The sequence below is a fragment of the Strix aluco genome, chromosome 20 (assembly GCF_031877795.1).
Source record: "Strix aluco isolate bStrAlu1 chromosome 20, bStrAlu1.hap1, whole genome shotgun sequence".
NCBI lineage: Eukaryota > Metazoa > Chordata > Aves > Strigiformes > Strigidae > Strix > Strix aluco.
Window position 1 is genome coordinate 14,004,365 of NC_133950.1, and position 24,000 is coordinate 14,028,364.

At 38.7% G+C, this 24,000-nt stretch overlaps 1 protein-coding gene across 2 annotated transcripts in view; it reads left to right on the forward strand.

Annotated features, from left to right (window-relative positions):
- The window catches only part of DAB2IP (DAB2 interacting protein), a 243,972-nt gene that overhangs the window by 40,438 nt on the left and 179,534 nt on the right, over positions 1-24,000 (forward strand). Inside the window, exon 1 of one of the 2 annotated variants that reach the window (XM_074846349.1) lies at positions 6,126-6,214. The exons of the other annotated variant lie outside the window; for it this stretch is intronic. The gene's annotated coding sequence lies outside the window, so the exon portion shown is untranslated. Of the gene's footprint in view, positions 1-6,125; positions 6,215-24,000 lie in introns of those variants that run through there. 2 annotated transcript variants of the gene reach the window in all.

A 24,000-nucleotide genomic window follows, 5' to 3' on the forward strand; every position in this document is an offset into this window, starting at 1 on the left:
AGAAAGATTATTGTCATTTTATGATGGCTCACAGTTCTGAATTTTGATGTGTTCTTTTTAATGTACTGGCATGGTTTTACTTGATTCTTTTTAAAAAAAAAATTTTCTTGGAAGAAAAGTGCTGAAGAATGTGCTGATTCTGAAACCATAACCCTAAATTACCCATTTCAGAGGGATGACATATCAGAGCTACAGATTTCTCTTTTGTACTATAGCCACTTGCAGCTACCAGAATAGAAGGCAACTCAGCAGCTTTTTGCAAGCCAGTGAAGATTTATAAGATGTTGTATTTGTGTACAAACTCTTGAGTACAAAATATCTATGAATTGTGCATTCATTGTGTCTTCTAATTGCTTAGATCACAGTTTATATAGCTATATTGAGCGCTGCTACCACCTCTAAGTTTATTCTTTTGTGTGTCCTGACAGTATTTCTTTGTGAATTAGTTGATAATCTTTTAGTGACACAGTATATTTAGTGCACTTTTTGAACAACCTTGTAGACCAAATCCAGCTGCTGGTTTTAGTGGAATCATATTCCCTACACAATAACTGTGAATCACAGATGCAGATTCTGTACCACAAAGAAATGAAACCACTGTGCTTTAATAATACAATAATTGTAGCATATTTTTTTCAGTCTCTGACATACACATTCAACCAGGTGAATTACATGGATGACAGCCAGGCTTGAACTTTGTCTGCTGATGGTAATTTAGATTCTTCAAGCAATGTTCTATGGCAGTAATGAAATCCTAGCCTCAGTGACACCTTGATGTGCATTAAAAATCACACTTGGTAGGGAGAAAAACGGAAGCAAGAACTGGGAAACCAGAATTTTTTGTAGATTAGATATGAAGTTTGTTAGCAGGGTTGTGCGGGAACCCAAGACCAACAAAGTACGGCTGCTGCAGGTGAAGACTGAGATGTTGTATTCAGAGAGATGGGGTAGATCTGCCTTAGAGCAGGAAAAGGCCCTGAACATTGCTACTGACCTGGATTTGGAGATGATGTAGTTTGGGGCATCTCATCCAGTATCTCAGCAGACAGCCAAAGGCTCATCAGCACTCCAGGCTCTTCAGTTTCCCAGACTTGACATTTACTTTCACTGTATGGACAATATATATGTATTCTTAACCTTATATTATCTTCTTTTAGAGATAATATGATAATCTCAGAGAGAACAAAGATTAAACTAAAAATAAGATGAAAAATAGCAAAATCTTTTGAAGTGTCTTTTTGAAAGTTCCACAGAAAAGGCTGTGAACCAGGAATTCCGCATGCAGGAGGAATTTCTGTTGCTGAACAGTGAGGCAGAGGCAGGTAATAGGGGAGTGGATTTGTCATTTCTTCTCCAGAACTTCATTTTAGGCATATGGTAATAAGAAAAAGAAGGAAAATAAGATAACAACACTAATTTTCAGTGCAGTACTCTGAAGCCCCTACCTTCTAAATAGAAGTAGTACTGAAGATGCCATGCAGTTATGTTTTGAAAAGTAAACTCCCACTTATCTACCAACAACTGAGTTATGTTTTACAGTTGTAATTCAGATACCTTGTTCTGGAACAAATCTTTTCCCTAATATGAATTCCCCAAGTGTGTGGAGACTTGGTCAGGAATCTATTTTAATAGATTTTGTGGTTTTGGTTTAATATTGTACCTTGCCTGGAAATTAAATGTTAAGTATTTCTTATAGGTGTTGCCATTCTGGCATGCTATCTGAGGAAGCAAAGTTAATATTACTGACCATTTGTATCTGAAAAAGTAAAGAGAGAAAATAAAGATGCTGTGTGATTAGACTGGCAAGCAAGGTTTGATTTCAATGTGGTGTAATGAAAAAGTATATGAGACACAGAAAGAGGTGGAGAGTATAGAAGAAAAGACTACCTGCTTGAAGTTTATACAGAATAAATTAGGTTGATACAGTTGTCAGTTATAAACACATTAAATGTAGGGAAAATGTGAGGTCTGAAGAAGATATGAAGTAATACAGAGAACCAGTACAAAATAATTATAATACAGTCTTAATATGGCACACTATACATTTTTGTGCGACATTAAAATTAGTTCATTTTTGCTGTCTTTCTAATGGGCATGGGTCACTGTGTATTGGCTTCTTTTTTTTTTGTAGGCTTGCACAAATTGCAAACAGCTTGCTCGGATCTTTGAAAGGCAGAGCACTGATCCTTTTCCTAATGTGAGAGAAAAGGGGGAGTTTTGTCTAGGAGCAGCCATCTTGCAAAAGCTGCACAAAAACGTGGGTGAACTTTGGCATTTCTTATCCATGGTACTGTCCTGCCCTAATAAGTCTGAAAACTTGGTTTCTATATAGAGTGAATGTTGGAAAGTAATGAGTAGTAGTTTTAAATGGTTGTAGTTTTTAAAAGTTAATTTCCCATTATTGTCTACTGAAGGACTGAAGAAAAATGGTAATGAGTAGGTTGGCAATTAAACATATTAAACTATCATTACGTGATTAAATAGTGCTGTACTGTGGCCTGTGGCATAGATCCTTGAAAAATTGCTCTTTCTCTGCTTACCTCAGCCAACATTTATACTGTTTGCAAAGAACTCTTTGGGTTAAATACATTAAAGAAACAAAGTGTATATTATTACTAGAAATATTTATCCTAGACATCTGTGAGTAACCAGATTATTTAACGAAGTGTGTTATTTCATGATATTCCATTAGAAAAGCGATGTCTCTTGAACAGTTTTTTAAAATCATACATTTTCATAGTGAATTTCAGCTTTCAAGGCTGAGCTAGCAGAGGACTATAGAGTGTTGGGACAGTTGTGCTTCATTCTTCTCTTGGTTATAGTTCTCATACCATGTCTATCTTATGGCTTCTGGCAAAAAAGAGGTAAAGAAACATGTGCTTGATGGTAGAAAAAGTCAAAAAGAAAAAGACACATGGCAGTGTGATACCTAGAGAAGATAAATGCAGACTGATTTCCTGATGAATTGTGCATAAAAGTGGTAGGCATATTTTGGGTGGCAACCCTTTTCTTTATATTTTGCTGTAGTTTTCTTCATTTTACCTACACTGTATTCAGGTACTAACTGTAATTCGTAGGAAAGATGTGTTGTACTGAAAGGTAAGTCTGAAGCAGCTATACATATTTCTTGGAAAAATGTTCTAAATCTTGGTGGGCAAAACCAAAGTGGGATATCTACACATAAGAAATACTGGTGACAAAATCAAATAAAATGTCCTACCTGAGGCATTATTTATTGGCAAACATCTGAAATAGTGACAGATTCACCCTGCAAGTAGCATTAGGCCACTGTTCCACATTATTTTCTGAGGTTCCTACAAGTTAAATGATCAGTATTGGACTTACTCCAAAGACATGATCCAGGTATGTGTAGTGATCATTGTTCAAAAAGATCATAAATAATCTGCCTGAACTGTCAGTGACCGTGTGGCAAGTAGAACAAACGTCACAGAGTTTAAAGTAGGTGGGCAGATGTAATTGGGTTTCTCTATTGTCACCAAAACTTTCTGGCAACAAAGGGAAAGATTTAAAAATAGATACAAGCACTATCTGGTAACTTCATTATAATTTACACTAAGGTGAAACAGAGAGATCCAATATAGCTGTAATAAAGTGTCCAATAGTATCAAAAAGTTTTTCTGAGACCTTTAACCAAGGGTTATTGTGATGACATACATGTAACTACTAAGATGTTGGACAGCAGCTTCCTCCTCTGGTGATGCCCAGAAAGATTGACAACTGCTGACGCTTTACATCCGCGTACTGTACCCAAGGGATGTAAAGAAGAAATAGCTGCTTACCTTCAGCCACTTCACTGTAATACTCCTTAGTATGTCTGCTCAGGATGTTTGCCCAGGAGGTTTCTCAGTGCATACATGCGGTTATCATGTCAGTTAGAGCATTATGGTAATAATGTTTACATTTAGATGTGCTTCCTCTCTGAGCATCTCCAAGGAGCTAGCATATGTAAAAGATTTAATTGCAAAGCACTGCTGCTGCTGATACGGGCTCGGAGGCCTACCAGATGCCTCGCTAAGTGAGTCAGTAGTCAATGATTTTGGCTGCTATAGAGCTTAATGCGGTGATCAGAAAATGTCTGCCAAAATGAAGTTTCAAGAAATGTTTGTTTTCTTATCTGATCTAGATATGCTTCTAGTTTTGTTTTACACCTTTAAATACTTCTCTAGATGTAGCTGGGAAGTTGGTAGGCAGCTGTGGCAGATGTAATAACACAAGCCATTGTTCTTTGTCCTGTAGCTGTATGTGTGGGTTTGTTTGCTTAACCATTGGGTGGGCACGGCATGGCTTATGTAGCAAATTGATGCTTCTGAATGTAGGTCCTGTCGTTAATCCAAGCTGGAGAAATCCTGATGCTTGGTGCTTTGAAAGTAGGAAGTAAGATGCTAATAGAGTTCTCTTACTTGTTCCAGAATGAAGAAAAAAAAAAATTACTTAGAATAATAATAGTAAAAGTTAGACCAGAGTTCATGATATTTTATTGTCTCTGCAATTGGTAGTCTGTTTTGCAGAAATGCTATTAGACCATTACTCATGGCAGAGAGAATATCCCTGAAGAGTTTTTCACAGTTCATGTGTCAGACAGGAATGCAAAGGATCAATTTACAGCCACAGACAAAGATCTGAAAATGTCCAGGGGGACCTGGGAGAATGCTTCTCACCCCAAATAGTTTTACTGATTTAACTGATTCCACTTGTCTGACTGCAGTGTGTTTTCAGCTAACCCGGAGTTAATTTCTGAGCGGCAGCAATAAAAACATTGTATATAGACTGCAGTGAGAGCTGGTATAAGAACATTAAACACAGTGTCACCTCCTTGCAGGCTTTTCTGTTATAAAACTAAAGAGAATTTCAGTATGTTTTGGAAGGCTCAGGAGTGCACTACTGTATTCCAGGGAGAATCCTGCTGGTGCTGTGCAACTCTCTTTCCTTGAGTAACTTGCTTTGTTTAGCAGATCGTCCTTTATTTCTGTGTTGCAGCTGTCAGAAAAAGCCAGGCATCAAGTTGAGGAGTTGTATTTAAAAGTGCTGTCTGGATGAGGTGGTTGTGATGGTCTATAAGCTACGCAAAGCAGTTGGAAGCAGTTTACTGGCTGTTCGGCAAGCTTTTGGGTAGTGGTTGTACTTCACCTGAAAGTCGGTAGTTGTCATTAATTCATTTGCTTCTTAGATGTGTTTGGTTTATTGTCATTTAAAGTTTCCTGGTAAACTTTAGACAAAACCAGAGGATGTATTAATCTGTTTAGGAGAGACAGTTTTCAAATTAACCTTTCTTCTTTTCATATCATTTGCAACAGGATCTGTAAAGTTAGGCCTTAATCTTCGAAATATTGATGTATGTATTCAGCAAGAGATGGCATGTGGAGTTTCACTGAGTTATTTGGAAATTGTTTGTCTGGAAGAGCACGCATACAGTCCATCCTTTTTTTGACTCTTACAAATGTTTGTTGTTTTTAAGACTGAAGAAAAAAAAAGGAAAGATTTAATTCTTACTGTGAGTTCTAACCCAAGATGAAGTTGATCACACAAATTAAAGATATGGAAAATGTAATCAGCATTTAGGATTTAGGGAAAAAAAGCAGGTGCATTCAACTTGAAACCAGTGCTTAGTACAGTCAGGGTTGCTGAACTGCCTGCCTGTGCCTCTGACTAGGAGAGAGGCGTGTTTTATTTTCCCTGCTTATTCATTTTCTGAGTCATTCATCTTGTGCTATAGCTATTGAAAACTGTAACAGAGTCTGGGAAGCGCTTGGCTTTTGAGTGCTGCCTCCTGATTGGGCTAGGGAATGCTGCTGTTCGGGAATAATGTGTGAATACCATCTGCTCCGAGGAGCTGGGAGTCTCAGTGAATTTTGCTTGGAGAGGCACCTTTAGCCAGGACTACAGGCAAGGGGAGCAAGCTTGCTTTTCCTGTTTCTTATCCAAACTTTTAGTTGTTGCTGGATTTTCTTTCTGTTTCCCTGTTGAACTTTTTTGTGCATTGCTCAAGGGCTGAGGTGCTTCTCCTGTGAGTTTTGGGGTTGTTTTTCCTTTATTTTTTTCCTGCATGGGATTTCTTCTGGGGTTCAGCATGCACACCAAATGGGGAAATAAATCAGCAAGTATTGCAGCTGTTTATTGCAGCACAGCAGTTAACATGGAACGTCTGAGTTGCTTTGAGAAACTACTTCCAAAAATTTGACCTGCTCGTAAAAAGGTAAGCAGTTAAGGACTTCTGAATTTCAGGGACTGACTTTTTACTTGCATAGAGGTTTTGTTTCGTTAGGAATGAGTATGTCTAATTTGAAATGAACAGTTGCCTTGTAGCAATGCCTGAGATCAAAGACTGTGTTTTGTCTCAGAATTTCTTTAATGAGCCCGAAGAAATGAGCAGAGTTGGAATGATTGTCTTTTGCTCTCTTGTACAGAAATTGTTTTACAATAGATTTTAATACAAACTTTCTGCGGTGTAAATGTAATTGTAATTCAAGACAGCATGTATTTTTCAGTTTGCATCTTACGAAGAGAACTCTCTCAACTCTTGTTTTCCTGATTATGGAATCTCTTTTTCAGACTGTTATCTCAGACGAAACACAGCTATTTTCAGCAGTCCGGATTTGCAGTCAAATGGTGCATTCCTCTTCAAGAAGACAAGATGTAGTTTGTGAGCCCATTAAATCCTGCTCACTAATGACCTGCTGGTGTAGGCTCAGTCACTAGAGAGAAAACTGTAGCCATTCCTTTAACCTCAAAACAACAGGCCTGACACCACCATGATTGATGGCCACCACTCTCTCCCATTACTGTTAGCATATACTTAACTTTTTACGTTACCGTTTGAAAACATAGTTATAATTTTTTTTTCTGAAGGTTACATTTCAGTCAGACACTTCTCTCTACACAAGGCAAAGTTAGCTAAGGGAGGACATGAAATATTGATGTTTTAGAAAATCTTACCCTTCCTTCCAGTGAGTCAGATTATTCAATTTACTGTTGTCTGTTCCAAGGAGAAAACTGCAAACCATATTTCTAAGACTTTGTTTGCTGGAGGCTTCACTGTAATTTATTTTTGACAAATACCTGTTTTTTAGCTTTCTCTTTTGTGTTGGTATGTTAATTGTAACGGTGTAGTGTGTAAGTTGCATGTACTTACATGTGTTCTAAGAGAAATGTTTAGTACCTGTAAATAAGGGAACAGTGGATTTATGGAACTGATACTTGATCTAAGCAAAACTTTTCATATTGAATCAGTTTTAAATAAACAAGATCTTACATCTACTATGCTTTCTTACACTCAGACCTTTTGAGCTAATGTTCTTGTAATACAGAAAAGAGCTGTTGCTGCTTGCAGTTTCACAAAAAAACCCCAAAGATTAATAATTAGACATCTTTTCACTTAGTCATTTATGTGGCAAAATGCCGTATCATCAAAAGCAACTCTTCTAATGAGAAAAAAACTACTTTGCTGAAGCCTGAATCAGGAAAATTGTTGCTAGCCAAAGAAGGAATGCCTGAATCATATAGAGGTGCAACACCAGTAGCCCATTGGCTGGTGGGCACTGTACTCACTTGGAATATAGGATGTACAGATTAAGGTTTCACTCTGCCTGGTGCAAGCCAAGTGTGTGTCTCTCATTTTATGTTAAAGAACCTTGAAAGGTCATGCATGTACCAGTACAAATGGGGTTTTCCAGTAATCATAACATTTCTGGAGATAGAGAAACTATTTCTCATTCATTGCTGCTGATAATAACAATAAATGCTCACTTAGATCTTCTTTGGTGAAATTATATTGTCAACTGTAAATTTCCCAGGTGCCCTTTTTTGGTCTGTCATTGGGCCAGACATCATGATTTTAATGAAGTAGCATGAGGAATAAAATTCTGACCTTTGAACTCCAGAGGTGAAGATCACTCCCATTCCAGACATAGCAGAAGGTTTTTTAGCTGTTAGCAGTAGTGACTGAGTATCAGCAATAACCCACAGTATATGGGACAGTGGAATCAGAGCTTTTTAATTCAGTGCTATGTACATATGTACACTCACATCAAACACCAGCTGGTTGGAAAAGTGTGTTTATTTTTTGCTCAGAGTGGACAAGCTTTTTATACTTCCCCTTTATCACATGCAGTAGTTACTTGGTTCAGTGGCCTAACTGTGATACATGTTTTTGCATGGGTAGACTTTATTAAGAACTTAACATGCAACTAGCAGTTCCTGCTAGATCCCTCAACAAAGCTCTCCCCAACTTAGTACTAGTTAATATTTCCTTTTAATGTGATCCTGTGTAGCTGCAAAGCACTTTTTGTTTGCTTGCCTGTTGCTAATATACTAGCATGATCATCAATACTGCAATGCTTTAATGTTTTTCGCTCTGTAATCCAGGTATCTTCATGCCAACTTAAATGTGTTGTCCTTATCCTGTTCTTATAAAGGGGAGCTGAATTAGAAGTGGCTTGCCCCGGGTCGCACACAGGAAGCTTTTGACATTGTACTACAGTTCCATTGGATCTTCTGTGTTCCTAGTTAGCTCTTTGGCCATTCCTCTTGCTCCACAGTCTTCTTCCTTGCCTATTTCCCTTTCTTCATTCTTCTCTTCTTCACTCCTTGCCCCCTCAAAAAAAAAAAAAAAAAAATTGCTGGAGGACATTTGTGGAGAGCATTAAACATCTGACATGTCTATATGAATTTGGAAAATCTCACTGCTGTTTTTTTTCAGCAGACCATGGTATTTGTTCTCTTGAAGATGAAGAATTGTCATTTTCACTATAGGAAAGAGTACTTTCTTGCTAAAGAGGCAACTCTGACAGTGCAACAACACTATTGTGCATTTACAGCTTAATTTCAGGAATCCACACAGATTTCTTTTCTCCACCACCACAACTCTCTTGTCTGACTTAGTTGCCAGACTTTCTCTGGCAGCTCAATCTCACTTAATTCACAAAGAATGTGGCTCCCTCTGCCATACTTGGTGCCTGGAGTTTAAATCAGTACATTTGAGTGAACTTCAGCTTAAGTCAAATCTGACCTACCTAGAATACAGGTTTCCAGTTTGCAGAAGTGAACCAGACTGATAAGGCACGACCATGAACATTTGCATACTTTGCATGTATCTGTGCTAGCTATTTCTATTGCCTTTTATATAATCGAATATTCCTTTGCCAAGGAGTAAAATGTAATAGGAACTATTTTTGTGTTCTTGGGAGTATCTTTGCTGGCTCTAAGCTCCTCTGAATAGATGCCGCCTCCTGCTATGATGTCATCGCTTCTGGTACTTGCCAGTAGACTATCAAAATTGAAAAAATCAAGATAAAAATCAGATAACAAAATCAAGATAAAAAATTGCTATCTTGCCTCCATTTAGGTCAGATGAAGCATAGAAGCTTGTGTTTTAAACAGAAGAGAAGCATTAATGGAGGGAGAAGGACTTCAGAGAAACTGGGACAGTCTAGTGGCAAGCACAGTAGACCAGAGAATTCCTGGTTTCTGTTTCAGACTATGTGAAACCATTTTACAGAGCAGCTGTGGAAATGAAAATCGGCAAAAGTGGGTTTGATTTTGAATTTCCTCATGGAAATTTTGCAAGTCCTTCTTTCTCTCAAGGTACTTAAGCCCACATCTGCTCTTTTCTCACAGGAGACTGTGCTAACTACCTTGCTCTGGGGTGGATTGTCTTTAGTTCCCCTGACCCAGGATGCCTCACCTCTTCTGCTGTGAACAATATATAGTGACTGGAACAGGGACTGAAAATGAACAGCTTCTCTTTCCTCCAGTCTTGGGAATTCAGTCTTGACAAAATGTAGCCAGAGCTGTATGGCAATTGTGTGAAGGGCTTTTGAATGATCAAAATCAGATTTTCTACAGTATAGATTATTTCCCAAAGAAAATTCAGCTAATTTCTTCTATGTCTTTTTTCTCCAAACCTGCATTTTTAGATAGTATTTCTTTAGCAAGTTACAGTGTCTTACTCTTTGACTTTTATAGTGTTTAAACCAATGCTATTCCTACTACCAGGAACAAAAAAAGAAACATTTTGTACTGCTAAGAGTATCAGACAATAGTGATATTTCTTTGAATTTATTAGTTTAGCATTTAATTCCTTAGAGTTAATGCTTTAAAATAGTTAACTGCTAGATTTAAATCAAACTTGGTCAAAACCTGAGTGTTTTTGTGTGTTTTTCCTGGTAATTTACAAAAGTATACATTGCATTGTACTGTATGCTGAAAATTAATTGCAAAACCTATGCTGTGCTACCTCCTGGCCTTCTGTACTTGCCTGGCTGTGGTTTCCGTGGTTGGCATTGTGAGTAGTGGAAGGCTGCTATCTAAACCCTGAACACTGTGTGGGTGTTGGGCCAAGAGTATAGGAGACTAACCACAAAACTGTGTTAGTGATCCTCTCAGCCACAAACTGAAGATTTACCCCTCCTTTATAAGGATTAGTGTAGGCTTCAGGGCCCTTTGTTCTGGGGTTCTCCTTTCTGGGGACTGTCACTTGGCAAACTGCTGGGTCATACGCCTTCAGCAGGCTGAGGGTGAAGCTGGAAGAGCCATGGGCACTTCAGTAAAGGCTGTAGGTTAAACCTAAAGTGCATCATCAAATATAAAGCTGTTATATTGTAAAGGTCTAGTTTAAGGATTAGATTCCTTATTATTTCAAATAATAAATATTGGTAGATATGATGTGTATGTATCTACATATCATTATTAGACATATATACCTATATACCAAATAATAAGGCAATCTAAAAGGGGCAGCCTGCCATAATATTCCAAAATATGTATTTCCAGTCTTTCTTGCTGAAATCCCATATAGCATCCTTAGCTTCTGATCCTGACCTCAGCAGCTTCAAGGCAGGACAAGAACCTCCCTTGTTTCAAAATTGTAATTTTTAATTAAGTAGCACAGAGTTAAAGGCAAATAATATTCTCAGTTAAAATGAGTTTTGTACTTAACTTCATTCTGCAGTCACATGTCTAATAGAACTAAGATTAAATAGTTTATAGACAGTGTAGAAGAACTGAATCTCTGGAATAAAGTCAAGGTTTGAAAATAGGTGCCTTGAGAAGAGAAGTGTTTGAAGAGAGTAATATTTTAAATGTACATAATACCTTTCACTGAAAAAAGAGGATGTGGTTTAGATTAGGACAGTATGTTTTTCAAACTGCAGCATATGAAATGGCTGCTGGGTATGTCTGTAGTTCGTAGATTTTCACAGAAGAACTTCCTGATAGTATTAATTGGAGAAATAGTGATAATTATTAATAGGATTAAAAAGAAATGGAGAATACTGATAATATATGCAAGCTTGTGCTTTTAATACAGTTCGTGTGGGTGAATTCAGGGGGGGAGTAAGAGAGAACAAGTCTGTTCTTAAAAAAGAAATTCTTACAGAAAGAGTCATGCCTTAGTACGTATGGTTTCCTCAATTTTCTTATCATTTTATCCACATGACTTTATCTCTAAAAGCAAAGCCCACCACCACCACCCCCTACCCCCACCAGTATCAGCAGATGACACTAACTTTCCTCCTGAGAGTGCTGAATAACATTGTGGTTGTGGAAAATGTGGAATAAGAGGATGTTCCAACAGCCAGATTTTCAGGGCAGTGAAAAAGACTTTTTAATGGGTGGAATGAAAAGATTCAAGAAGAAAGAACAGGTTAACAGCTTGCTGGCCTGTTTGTCACGCTATCATGCGAAAAAGGTGAAGATCTCCTGCAGTGTTAAGAGCAAACCCCTGACTTTGAAAGAGCTACCAGTGTTCAGGGCTGAAGCAGTTTCCTTAAGGGAATATCTAACACAAATCTGTTACAGTCTTGAGTTTTGTGACAACAGGTTTATCCTTACTTCGTAAAAAGTCACCAGTCCAAATAGGTCATTCATGGCTTTAAATAAATTTGCAAATTAACAGGAAAGACCTTCTCCTCTCATATTTCAAGTCTAAATTAAATTTAGGGGAGGAAGAATAAACTTGTTTTGAGCTTCATCCAGCGTTCTGTCAATACTATAACAGTCCAAGAAAGAATGAGACAGATTGTCTGATTTTGTGTTTTCCATTTACGTGTGTTAGGGATGGGAAGAGAACTGACAGTAGAGGGAAGTTCTGTTCTCCAGTAACACATTCTAGTATTTTTGGTCAAGAAGGTCAAACACCAAGACCTAGAAGTTTTGATACCTAGGTGCCTGCTGCCTTTCTCCTGACCATCTTCCTCTTTCCAGGCTTTTCTGGTACCTCATCCTGGTCTACTTTGTCATCATTAACCCTTTCCCCTCCTTAACCACAATAGCAGAAATGAATGAAAGCTATTAAGCTTTTTTTTTTTTTTACATTTAGTCCTGTCTGTAGGCCTGTTCTTCTGATGCCACTGCCCTACTCACTATTGTTCTGGCTTTCAGTGGTAGCTTTTAATTCAAGACAAATTTAATTCCATCATGTTAAGGTTATATTTGTCTCAGATTTCTTGTTTATATGTGGGATTTACACAAACACCTGTGGCTGCAAAATATCTGTGAATAGGCACCTTAACAGCTTTGCATCCTAACCAGGCATGAAACCAAGAAGCCAAGACATGCCTGCAGAAGTATGGACACAAGCTGCACATACAAGGCATCCCCTTTTCAAAAGATGTCATTTTGCTTTGGTGGTTTTTTTCTAACTATTGGTAAATTGGCATGGATAAAGGAGGCAGTGATTTCTCTTATACGGCCTCAAAATTTTGCTTATATAAATATGTCCTAAGGTTGTGGATAAGCTCATCTTGGTTTCTCATGGGCCTTTTGAGATTGCTGTCTGACTTCTTGATCTCAGGCATTTGGTGCATTTAAAAGCAAAATGGAGGATTTTTTTCAGGTCCCCCCCAGTATTTTGTGGACAGCCGATCAGATTTCTCTCACTGCATTTGCTCTCCTTCATACCCTGCTTTTATGTGCAGTGGAGTAGAACTGATTTTGTGGTAGTGCAAGCGGGAGGAGAATCAAGGCCTCTGGGTTCTTTATTTCATTGCAGTCCCATCTGCCCAATAACTGCTCCAAGATGTTAACCTCAAATATAACAAAAAGGATAAATAAACTCATAGAACACTAATGATCAGAACTGTCTCTGTGAATACCTCTCCTCAGCTGCAGGGACACCAGGATCACCCAAAGCTCATTATAAAAGATGTGCAATTTCCACTCCTTCCTCTGCTATTGCTAGGTTCACTGCCACCGAGGAACAGGCACGTGAGAATCGCTCTCGCACACACGTAAAAATGCTGATGCCTGGCTTGGCAGTTACACCTCTGTGAAGAACCATTGTACAGCTGTTCTGTGCTAGATTTTGGGGTTTTGTTCTCTTCCCTCATGTTCGAAATACAAAAGGCAAAGAGTGGAGGAGGAATAAAGGAGCACTTCAGTATAGAGTCTTGCACATAACTGTCCTATAAACCATCGACCTGGAAGTACTTTAAAAAGGCACTCTGTATGTTGTTCAGGAAGAACCATGTAAAGTGACCAGGCTTAGAAGTAGTTGTAAAATTGTGGGATTTAAGTGATTAAATTCTGATATGTATATACTGCATATTTGGGAAATAAGCCAGTTAAGGTCAGTGGATTTACTTTTGTTTTTCATTTGACTTTAATCTTACCTCTTGGACCTGAACCCTTCCTTCTTCTTGTGTGTGTACATTGTAGGTACCGAATCATTTGTCGTAACAGGTTCTGAAATCCTTGGTTTACACGCATCTCCTTTACCTCCTCTTTGATGACAGGAATCATGATCTTGATGGGAATTAATTACTGTGTTGACTGACTCTTGACACTGATTAAACTGCTAAATACAACACCATCTAGAAAAACAAAACTGGTCAAACTGATGCCAACGTCTATAAAGCCCATTGTTAGTCTGGGTTTTTATATGCACTACTAATCTGTATTTTCTTAAAACCCGGAACATTCTTTCTCTGATGAAGGGAGCCAGTGTCCCATCAGCTCTCTGGAAGGGTGTCACCATTTCATGTAGAATTACAAGAAAGGAGACTGAATCACTTTAATTTACTATCCGTAACCAGGATGACCAGGAGAGGGGTCATTAACAAGGGGAAGCAGAATTCTTCTGTCCTCTATGAAGTACATATTCATAGAAATTAAGTTCCTTGGTGAGCCAGCAATTTATGCTTGCATTTTTTCTAGTCTTTTTTACATTACAGTGCTGCTTAACTGAATTAAGAAATAATCTCAGCTAATAATGTGCTTTGATTTCTTCAAAGGGAACGAGTCTATGTACAAAGTCTGGTCATGTTTGAGGAAGTAGAGCACATGATTTTACTTGACATACTTTAGGGTGAAGATCTTATGTGTTGTAAACTTGCCAATGTTATAGAAATTTGTAAATTATCAAATTCCATACTCTCTACAGCGTAAATGTTTTTGAAAATATTGATGCTTTGTCAGTAAATCAGTTCAGTTTAGTCTTGGGCTTGCAAATGGATCCCACATCAAGGAATGTTCTTAAATATTTTAAACTAATTATATATGTACATATTTTGGTGTAGGATAGAGATTAAATATAAATCAAAAACCAACACAGAGAAATATAGTCCCCATTGGATTATAATTAACTTCCTCCTACTCTAAAAAACTTGTATCCCAGTAGGTGTAACATACGGATATTTTGAAAACTCTGTAATGTTTAAGGGTTAAGTGTCCATCTCTTACAGATGCTTTGGATATGTTCTCTGGAGGCCTAGCCAAGGAACAGTGCTTTTGTCTGTCCTGATTTCTAATGAGTCAATCCCTAATTTTCAGCTAGTGAATGGGTAGATGCATACCTTAAGATAAAATATACTAATTTTTCTGTTTCTGATCTTCCCATGTTTCAGGGAGCATTGAAAACTGTCAACCCTTCACTAGCTGTTTCTTCTTTCAATGCTTGAAAATTTTCTTGGGAGATTTTATCTTGTTCTGTGAATTGCTTGGTGCATTTAGTATAGCTTCTGCTTGCCAGAGTTCTTACTAAATAGAACTGGTTTCAATAAATCATTGTAGCTTTGGAAAGTCTGGAGTTCCAGACATGGCAGTTCAGAAGAGGGAGGAGGAAACAGGAATACGAGAGCTTTGCCAGCTTGGTAAAAAGCAAAGGTCATTCTGAAAAGAAGAGAGGAGTAGGAACAGGGAGGTCTGTGATAGGAGAGGATTGTGGCTATCATTCTCTTACAGGACAGATTAATATTTCATCTGTAGAGGTGGAACAGAGTTGTCTTATTGTTGGAAGTGGTAGAAAGTTAGTGGATTTACCTTACTTTGTCAGGCGTCTCCCTCAATATAACATTATAACATTTTTCTAGCCACAGAGAAACAGTGACCTATCTGGAGTGAGTCCAGAGGTACTGGAGCAAGCTGTGTAGCATTTGTCTCAGATAAATGCGTTTGATCACTGCTTTGCTTTCCTGAGCTGTCAAATTCCCATTCCCAGATTTTAAATCTCCCTTTGTCACTGATTCAAGCTAGTACACAGCACAGTTATTCAAGATTTATTCCTGTAATTGCTTCAGATAACCAGTATCTGTTAAGTTTTGGAGTAGTGATCTTATTTTAATAAATCCTTTAGTATGAACCTGTCTTTAAACCTCCTTGCTATTACTACTCCCTAGTGCACAGGGAGTGCCCTAAGATATATTCCTTTAAGATATTTATTTCTTATGGTAAGCAGGCATCAGTTCTTCATGTTAAAATCAAGTCTGACTAGAAACTTACTTTTACTATTGGTAATCTGTGACATGTGATGACAAAATTGTTTTGCAAACTGTCCTGTCCGGGGTAAGCTTGGAAATCTTTTTTCTTTTTTTTTTTTTTTTTAATTGCTACTTGCTGTCGTAAGCCATATGATGCTTTTGATAACAGTCATCAAATTTTACAGCTATCACTATAATCTCACTGCTGTCAACCATCTGCATCACTCCTCATGTTCTATAGAAACTGAAGAGAAAACAAATACATAGTTAATTTTAGACAGCACATCACTCCTGTTAATGGAGCTTTGTGTGCCAAGTATCATCAGTGTGTAATGTCTGTGCAAATAATCTCATGGAAACCAGAAAGAATTGACACACAGGTAGATTCCTTAACGGTTTGAAGCCCTTAGGGCTGTGTTACAGGTACCTGGGGTGGGCTGCAAACTGTTTGAATCATACAAAAGTCTGGACAATTAGTGTTATAACCTCTGACAGGAGGATTTTCATTTCATGGAATCTGAACTTGACATCATCTGAACAAAGAAGTCAGGTGAAGAGCCTGCAAGTAGTTCTTGGTTATACACCAGCTGTATACACCTGGTGAAGTGCTGTGAGCCATAGGGAGAGTGCAGAGCACCCTCTGGGCTGCAGGGAAGAGAGAAAAAATTGTACTTGATTAAAGAAAAACCTGGGAAAAAAAGGTGGAGAAGCACTACTCTGTAAAATGGTTGGTCAGCATTTATATAAGCCTGTGATACTTCTGCTCTGATTCTAGAAAAGGGAAGACTATGCAAAGACAGATGGAGAAAAGCAATTGCGTAGATAACAGGGTAGTCTTTGTCCTACAGCCTAATCCTGTCTATATGGTCTTTTGTTCTGTGGCTTTAGAGAAGTCATTTATTCCTCCTTACTTCTCATCATCCATCCGTAAATAAAATTTGCCAGATGTCGCACCTAATACGGGATTTCCTGTACTTCACCTTGAAATCCTGTGATTTGTTTAAAAACATGTGGAATATTACCTTTCTTGTACTTCCCTTATACTTTAGTACAGAACCTGAGTTGAAATATGGGAAATCACCTCACAGTCAGCTACCTCCCTTGCTGTGCACTCTTAACTTCTTTTGGCTCCTTCGAAGTGCCCTCTGGGTAGTGCAGGCAGCGGTCAGAGAAGGTCCCATGGTGTTGGACAGGTGGAAATAGAGCTGCTAGAGTTAAACATCTGTCAACTCTCTGTAAAACACGGTAACATACCTGCTGCACAGGATATTCTTTCATGAGAGTTAGTCCATGTTCTGCTTTTACATACCAGGTGTCATAGGAAGAACCGCAAACTTAACAAATAATGGTATTTTATACTTCTACTACCTATTGCTTCCTAGGAGTACCAGCAGGTACTGGCTTACATGAATAATGCACAGGAATTTGCCACCGATTGAAATACACATTAGAGGTAGGCTAAAGCGAAATATTTTTTTAACTTACCCCCCAAAGGACATAAAGTGAAACCTGTATCTCATTGTGTTGTTTCACTTCTTATTTTGTAAAAACCGCAAAACAAAAGTAGGTTTATTTTTAATATAGAGTAATAGTAAAACATCACAGACAGAGGGACTGATTCCGAGAGAGGACTGTCATCTTGAGAGCAAAATTAGGCTTCATTTGAGTGGTCAGGATTGGTGCTTAAGATGACATCTGTGTTCAGCAAAGCCTTTCAGCGTTATATTTAGTGATTGTGGAGGGGTGAAATGGGTCCCACAATAAAAATGACATGTTTTGAATTTCCTGATCATAGTGCTTTAACCTTTATATTATTGAGACACAACAACAGATAAATTAGATTTTAAAAGGCATGTTCACTGAAACTCCATAATTTTATCTCCTCAATTTTTTTCTTCATAGGGAATCCATTTAAAATTACACAATGAACCCCTCTTCATCTTTTGAATGTTTCACTGATTAGCATAATTTATAGCTAGTTCTTGTGAATGAGGTGATTGTACCCAGGTGATTGCAAAAAGGTCTGCGGATCTTAGCTTTATAAATATTATTCTGAATCTAACTTTGTTAAAGTAATTTATGTAACATGAGTGAGTGCCGTGCACAGCTCTTCAGATGCCAAGACCACACACTGTGTAATCTTTGGAGCCAATCCTCATCTTGGCTTTGCTTTTCTTAGCAAAAAAATTAACTCCATGATTATAATACTTTACCTCTGCAGTCGGAATCTTCTCACATGAGATTGTTCAACCCACGCTCTAAATCCTACCTTCATTATCTGTCATATTTTGCCTCAGAGAACTGGAAAACTGACTTTACAGTAGCTCAGCAGACCAAATATGTTCTTACATAGTGAGATATTGCGGGAAAATACTGGTAGGTAGATAAAGCACCTTTCAGACTGTCTCTGACAATTAGGAAAAAACATCCAAACCCTCCTCTTTGCATAATTGTTTTCATCCACAGCTGGCAAGGCACTCTAGAAAGTGAAAAAGAGTTATTCTCTTAGCAGACAAAGCGCTAACTAAAGGTCAGCAAGATTAATGGAGTTGCCCATGGCCATACAGCTTATTTGTCAAAGACACAGGCAAGGTCTCAAGGCTCCCAGTCTTGTGCTGAGGCCTGTCATGAAGTCCAGGGCTGCGCAGTGCTTGTGCTGCCAATGGCCAGGCTAGAAAATTAATTGTGCTGAGAAAGTCCTGGTCTCAGCATGCAGCTGTTTGGCTGCTGAATTGTTCTTGTGCTTGTTGGATTTGCCTCTTTCTCCCATGTTTTCTTTCTACATGAATGCAGTGCTGCCAAAAGGGCTGGACTGTTGCCCAGGAGGTTTTAAATACTCTGGTCATGAATTGGTGGAAACCTTGTCAGTGGTGTTTGTACTTCTCTAAAGAAGTTTTGTGGCTTGTTCCTAGTCCTGCTCATGACAAAGTTATTTTGAAAGAGGAGGAGAATGCAGGTAGCCTACTGTCAGAGCCCTGCCTCAGCTTGTCGGGGGAGTAACAGAAATGTGACATGATCTAAAATTTTCTAGAAACTTGGTGTGATTTCTTTACGTCTTGAAGCAAATTTCTGGAGAACTGCCAAAACGAAAACATGCACAGCTATCCTCTGTGCAAAAACTTGCATGTTCTATAAAGATGAGATTCAGGGAGAAGCTGGGATCCTTCTTACTGTGGAGTAGGGAAATAAAGATTTCCAGCTGTTAATAATAACAGGTCTAGGATTCCTCTTGTTCAAGCTGGAGCAGAATTGCCTGGAAGTCCCTGGAGAATTCCACTCCGGCACTACACATTTGAAAGATTTGGATCCTGGTCTGAAATATTTCCGTTGCTTGACTGAAACTCCAAAACTGAACTAGTTTTTGTCATAGTCCAGTCAGAAAAATGAAATCTGTAGTGCTGTTGGCCATCAGTTTAAGTATTTTGATAGGAGTATCGTGACTAAAGTGTTTGCTGAGTCTGCAGATCATGAGCACCCACTTTGGAATAAGAAGAGACCTGGAAGAAACCGACGTGTGGTGCAGCTGACTGTAAGGAAGTAACTAGCAATGTGTTTGAGGTTCCCTTATAGGTGAAAAAAAGGGGGAAAAAAGCCAAAAGCCAGCATGGTGCACTGTCTGGGCACATTTTCAAGGCCTCTTTTGTTTTGAGTAATTAGTTCTGTGTTTTATTAGTAATGAAAGCAGGGGCTATTTTGTACAATGCTGGAGCAGTGAAGGGTGACTCAGCAGAAGGTTAAACTCTGATGTAGCATTACTTTTGCAATTTATCACCTGCCTGTAGCGCTTACTCAGTGTATAATACATGTTTATTGTTATTCAGACCAATTATATTCTAAATTCACTTAATAATTACCTCTCAAAGACAGATAACTTTAAACAAGAGATTGTTTTATAAATAACTGGAAAAATCTCTAGGGTGACATCTCTTCTTTGAGGCAGTCTAATCAGCAAGCTGTTTTTTTGGTGATCTGTTTTGTGTAAAGTGATTTTATTGAATAAATATATGCATTAGGGCTTGAGTGTGGTGTAGCCAGATGCTTGCAGCCTTTTAACAGATTTGTAATGATTCCAGCTGGGGTTTTTTTGATTTGGTGGATGAAAAATCCATTCTATTTTGTCTTTGGTTAAGGAAACTTAAGATACTAGATGATATAAATGTACAGCTTTAAAATTGGTCACAATTATTGGTAGACTAATTGGTAGAATTGGCAGACATAAGCTGTGTAACCTGCATACTCCTTAATGTACCTTCCTGAAGTTGCATTCAAGAAATTGTAGCAAAAGACACTGCTGGCCCATTGCTCAAACAGAAACCTTTTCTAGCATGCACTGTATTTTGTATTTTCCATCTTGGAATCCCAGTAACACTGAATTCCAGGTGGAGTGAATCGAGGAGCATTGCTGACCTTGCCAGTGTTGCTTCCCAGGAGCTCTCACAGGCACCTTAAGCACTTTCATCATGTAGCAGAGCACCGGGAGGGACAGACTGGTGCTCCTGACACTTCATCACATTGTCTCATTTGAAAACCCAAAGCTTCTCTATTGTGTATTTTGTGTTTGTTAAATCTACTGGCGCCCTGTTAGTTAGTTGTGCCTTGGTGAACCTTAGAAGCTACACTTTTCCTTGATTTCTCTACAAGAACATTGCGGGCTACAATGTTGACTTCAACAAGCCACGCCTGGTAGCCAGTCTTCAGTAGAGCAAGGTGGCGACTACCAGCTGAACACAATAGACTGAGCATAAACTCTCCAAACGATTGCTAAGCTTTTCTTTTCTGAATCTTTTTTTCTGCTTCTACAGGTGTAGAAGCCACTTTAACCTGTGGTGTGTCTGCAGCTGGCCCCCGAGGGTCTAAACACAGCTCTAATTGATTATCTGAAATGCGCAGCTTTAAGGGTCCTGCAGTTACTGCTCAAGCTCTGCTGAGTTACTGCACAGCTTTAGGCAGCAGAGTTTTACTGACTGCAGCAAATAAATTTGCTGTGCTTTATGGAGCACGGAGAAGCTTGTTTTCTGAATTTTAATCGTCTCAATAAATTGTGTTAAGATTGTGTTCTGTTAGACTCCAAGAAATTAATGAGAGCGATTCAAATATGGACATTATCAGGAAGGTGTGATGCTAACAGTACAGTTAGAAAAAAAGTTTTAAAATTTGGCTGAGGCAATAATGAGGGCGATAAGGATTGTAGAGATACAGAGTGCAGCTGCCCAGGAATCCCCTTTCAGTCTTGCATTTTACCTATGGGGATTCTATTGTCCCACTGGGGACTAACTGATGATGATTTTCAGGTTACACTTCACAGGGGTGAGGAAACATTTGTAACCGTGATCAAATAGCTCAGATATAGAGATTGCGGAAAGGACATTTTCTTGTCAAACTATAGTTCTGGATCATTTCCGGTGAAAACAGGAATTACAACCGCTGAAGTTAGCACTTTCATCCTTAGAAAGCTTCTTTGCTGAACATGATGTATACTTTAATATAGTAAGAAAAGTAATAAAGGAGAAAGATTGTATTTAATGGGGGAGTGCAGTAGGATGAGTGGAGTGTCCTCTGATACCAACAAATCAATCAGACCAGCAACATCAACAAAAATATTTTGATTCTGTGACTTGAGAGTTTGGTGTTAATGACTACAGCAAGGAAGATCAGCAGATTTTACTTTTGGCCTCTTCTTGCCCCTGCACTAAGAGGAGGAATATTGTTTTCCTTGAGGGAGTGGTTACGCACCTTAGGGTCGGAGAGTGCATGGTCTCAGCCTTTCTAAGGCTTGTCATTTGGATAGCTTTTAGATCTTTATTTGCAAGATTAGAATGTTTTCAGAAAGATATGCCAGGTTGAAGCCTCTTCATCGCTCTATCTCAAAACATTATATTAGAAGGCTGTAATGATTGATGAGCATTTCTCGTTGCAATTACAGATGAGGAACAGCAACCAACAAATCATGGCCCACTGGTGTATGAATTACTGAGACGCTCTCTGTAGTCTGGCCAGCAAATCATTAAATCAAGCGAAGATGAGCAAGGGGCTGCCTGGATGTTCTCGCCTCAGCACAGCAGCTGAGTAAGCTGCTGTCTGTCTAAATCAATCCCCATTCTGGGAATTGAAACAGTGGAGACATGAAGCCTCTCCGTAGCCACATAAAAGACACATTATGGCTGCAATTTAGGGGCCTACGCCTAAAGCAGTTCTTTGAATCCCTAATCCTGTCAGCTCAAAGGGAAGAAAATGGGGAGGCCATGCACAGCTATGTAAAACTTTTCTCTTGACTTTTACTTGAACTGGGGGATCTGGCCTGCAGTTAAGCCAATCGATGGGGAGTTTATGCACAGTGTATGTTGTAATGGGATTTTACAATGCGGATCTTGGCAGATATATTTAATATCTGACAATTAAAATAGCTTGGCTGCCAAACACACTGAACATTGCCAGATTTTTATAAGAGCCTGTGAATTCCTGACCTAGATATTCATTGGAGGAGGGAATTCAAGAAGAGGAGGGAAGCATGAACTAAGTATGGAAGACTGGACTCCTCACTTCTTACCCATTTCCCTTCTTCTGAGTAGTAAGAATCTAAAACATGCAAAATGGGGTTAATAAAATGATTTAGGATGATCAGAAGGTCAGCTCACTCTTAAAGTTGTTCCAGTTTCTTTATATTATTTACCTTATGCTTGGGGTACTGAATAATGAAAAATCTAAACAAACAGAGCACTAAGCCTCAATCCTACATGTAAATCTGTGCACATGTGCTGCAAACAAGATAGCACCCATGGACAGATTTGTTTGTGTTGCCATGTGAGCCAAATGCTATGTTTTTGCTTCTTTTAATTATTCAGTCCTGAAAGAATTTACTGTGAAATCCCACCAGGCAGAGATAAGACTAAAAACCTTGTAATCTACAACTGTACAGGAGGGTCAGTTTATGGCCTGAATGTGCTGGAGAATTTAGATGTGGAGAGAATCTTTCATAGTGAAATGGGTTGAAAACCTGTATTATTTTAGTGCTTTGCAGCATGCAAATTATTTCTGTTTATGATGAACCTAAAGCTTTGAAAAAACAAATGACTAAATCTAATCCAGATTTGCTATTCTGATGAGTTTTTTCATTCTCAAATTAATTCAGGTTCTTACATTAATTCAGTCCCAACATGGCAAGGGCAAGACAAATGAATTAACTTAAGCTCCATGAGTTCTGAGGGTTTTGTCTCTGTGTACTTTGCATGAGGATACGCAGGGCACTGCCTTCAGATGACGAGCCACTAATAGGGGAAGGGTCCCTTTAACTTGCCACCCGCCCTAATGCCACTCCCAGCCGAATGAGAAGATTGTCAGTGAAAATATTTGAATGATCTTACAGTTTGGAACTGGAGACCACATTCCTAGTGCGGTTACAATTATTAAACTGTTATGTATTCTCCTGAGACTGCTCAGGAATCACAAGTAATGCTTTAAAAAAAATAGACTGTTTAGCTGTAGAAAAAATGGCCAGGTCTGGTCTCATAAAAACAACCAGCCAATTTTTAAAAAATATTGGGTTACACAGTATCTGGAACTCTTACATGTCGTAACCTTGTTACACGTAAGATAGTTATGGTAAATGGGTTTTCTGTAGGGGAATCCCCTGACATTCTTACTTGGAAGCTTACCTCTGCCTCTATTACATACAGATTCTCCATCGGACTGAGAGTGAAGTCTCTCTCAACCTCCTTTAAAAATATCACCAACCAAAGAGAAGACAACACTTAATTCTTTTTTTTTCAAAAGGAAAAGAAAGTCATGTCTTGGGAAGAAGGGAAATCAAATAAAAAATTTAATGCTACAGAAGAAAGGCAAGAAATGCAGTTGCCATGGAAACCAGAGCATAAGTAGAAACTTTCCAGCAAAGAGCAGAAACTAAAAATGAAAAACCAGAGTGGAGAGACTTGGCAGATAGCCAGCAGCTTCCACCACCTTCTTCTCTCCTGTTAACTTGGTGAGATTTTCTTAGTCATCTTTGCCACATTTTGGAAGCGCTCTGTGCATTCAGAGAGTAACGCTGGGCCTGTGGGTCCATGCACTTCACAAGGGTGAGGGGACGACAATGTTGCTTGAGATAAGGCAGGCTGTGCCAAAAACCACACTCTGTATGATTCAGCTTGGTGCCACTTCCACTGAAAAAGGGGAAAATTGTCTGGGAGTGGGCATAAGGTCACAGGGAGGTTGGGAGATAACTCAGAGAGCAGAAGCTGCTTCATCTAATAGTCGCAAAACACTGAGCAAGTCCTTCGTGATTCTTATCTTGTTC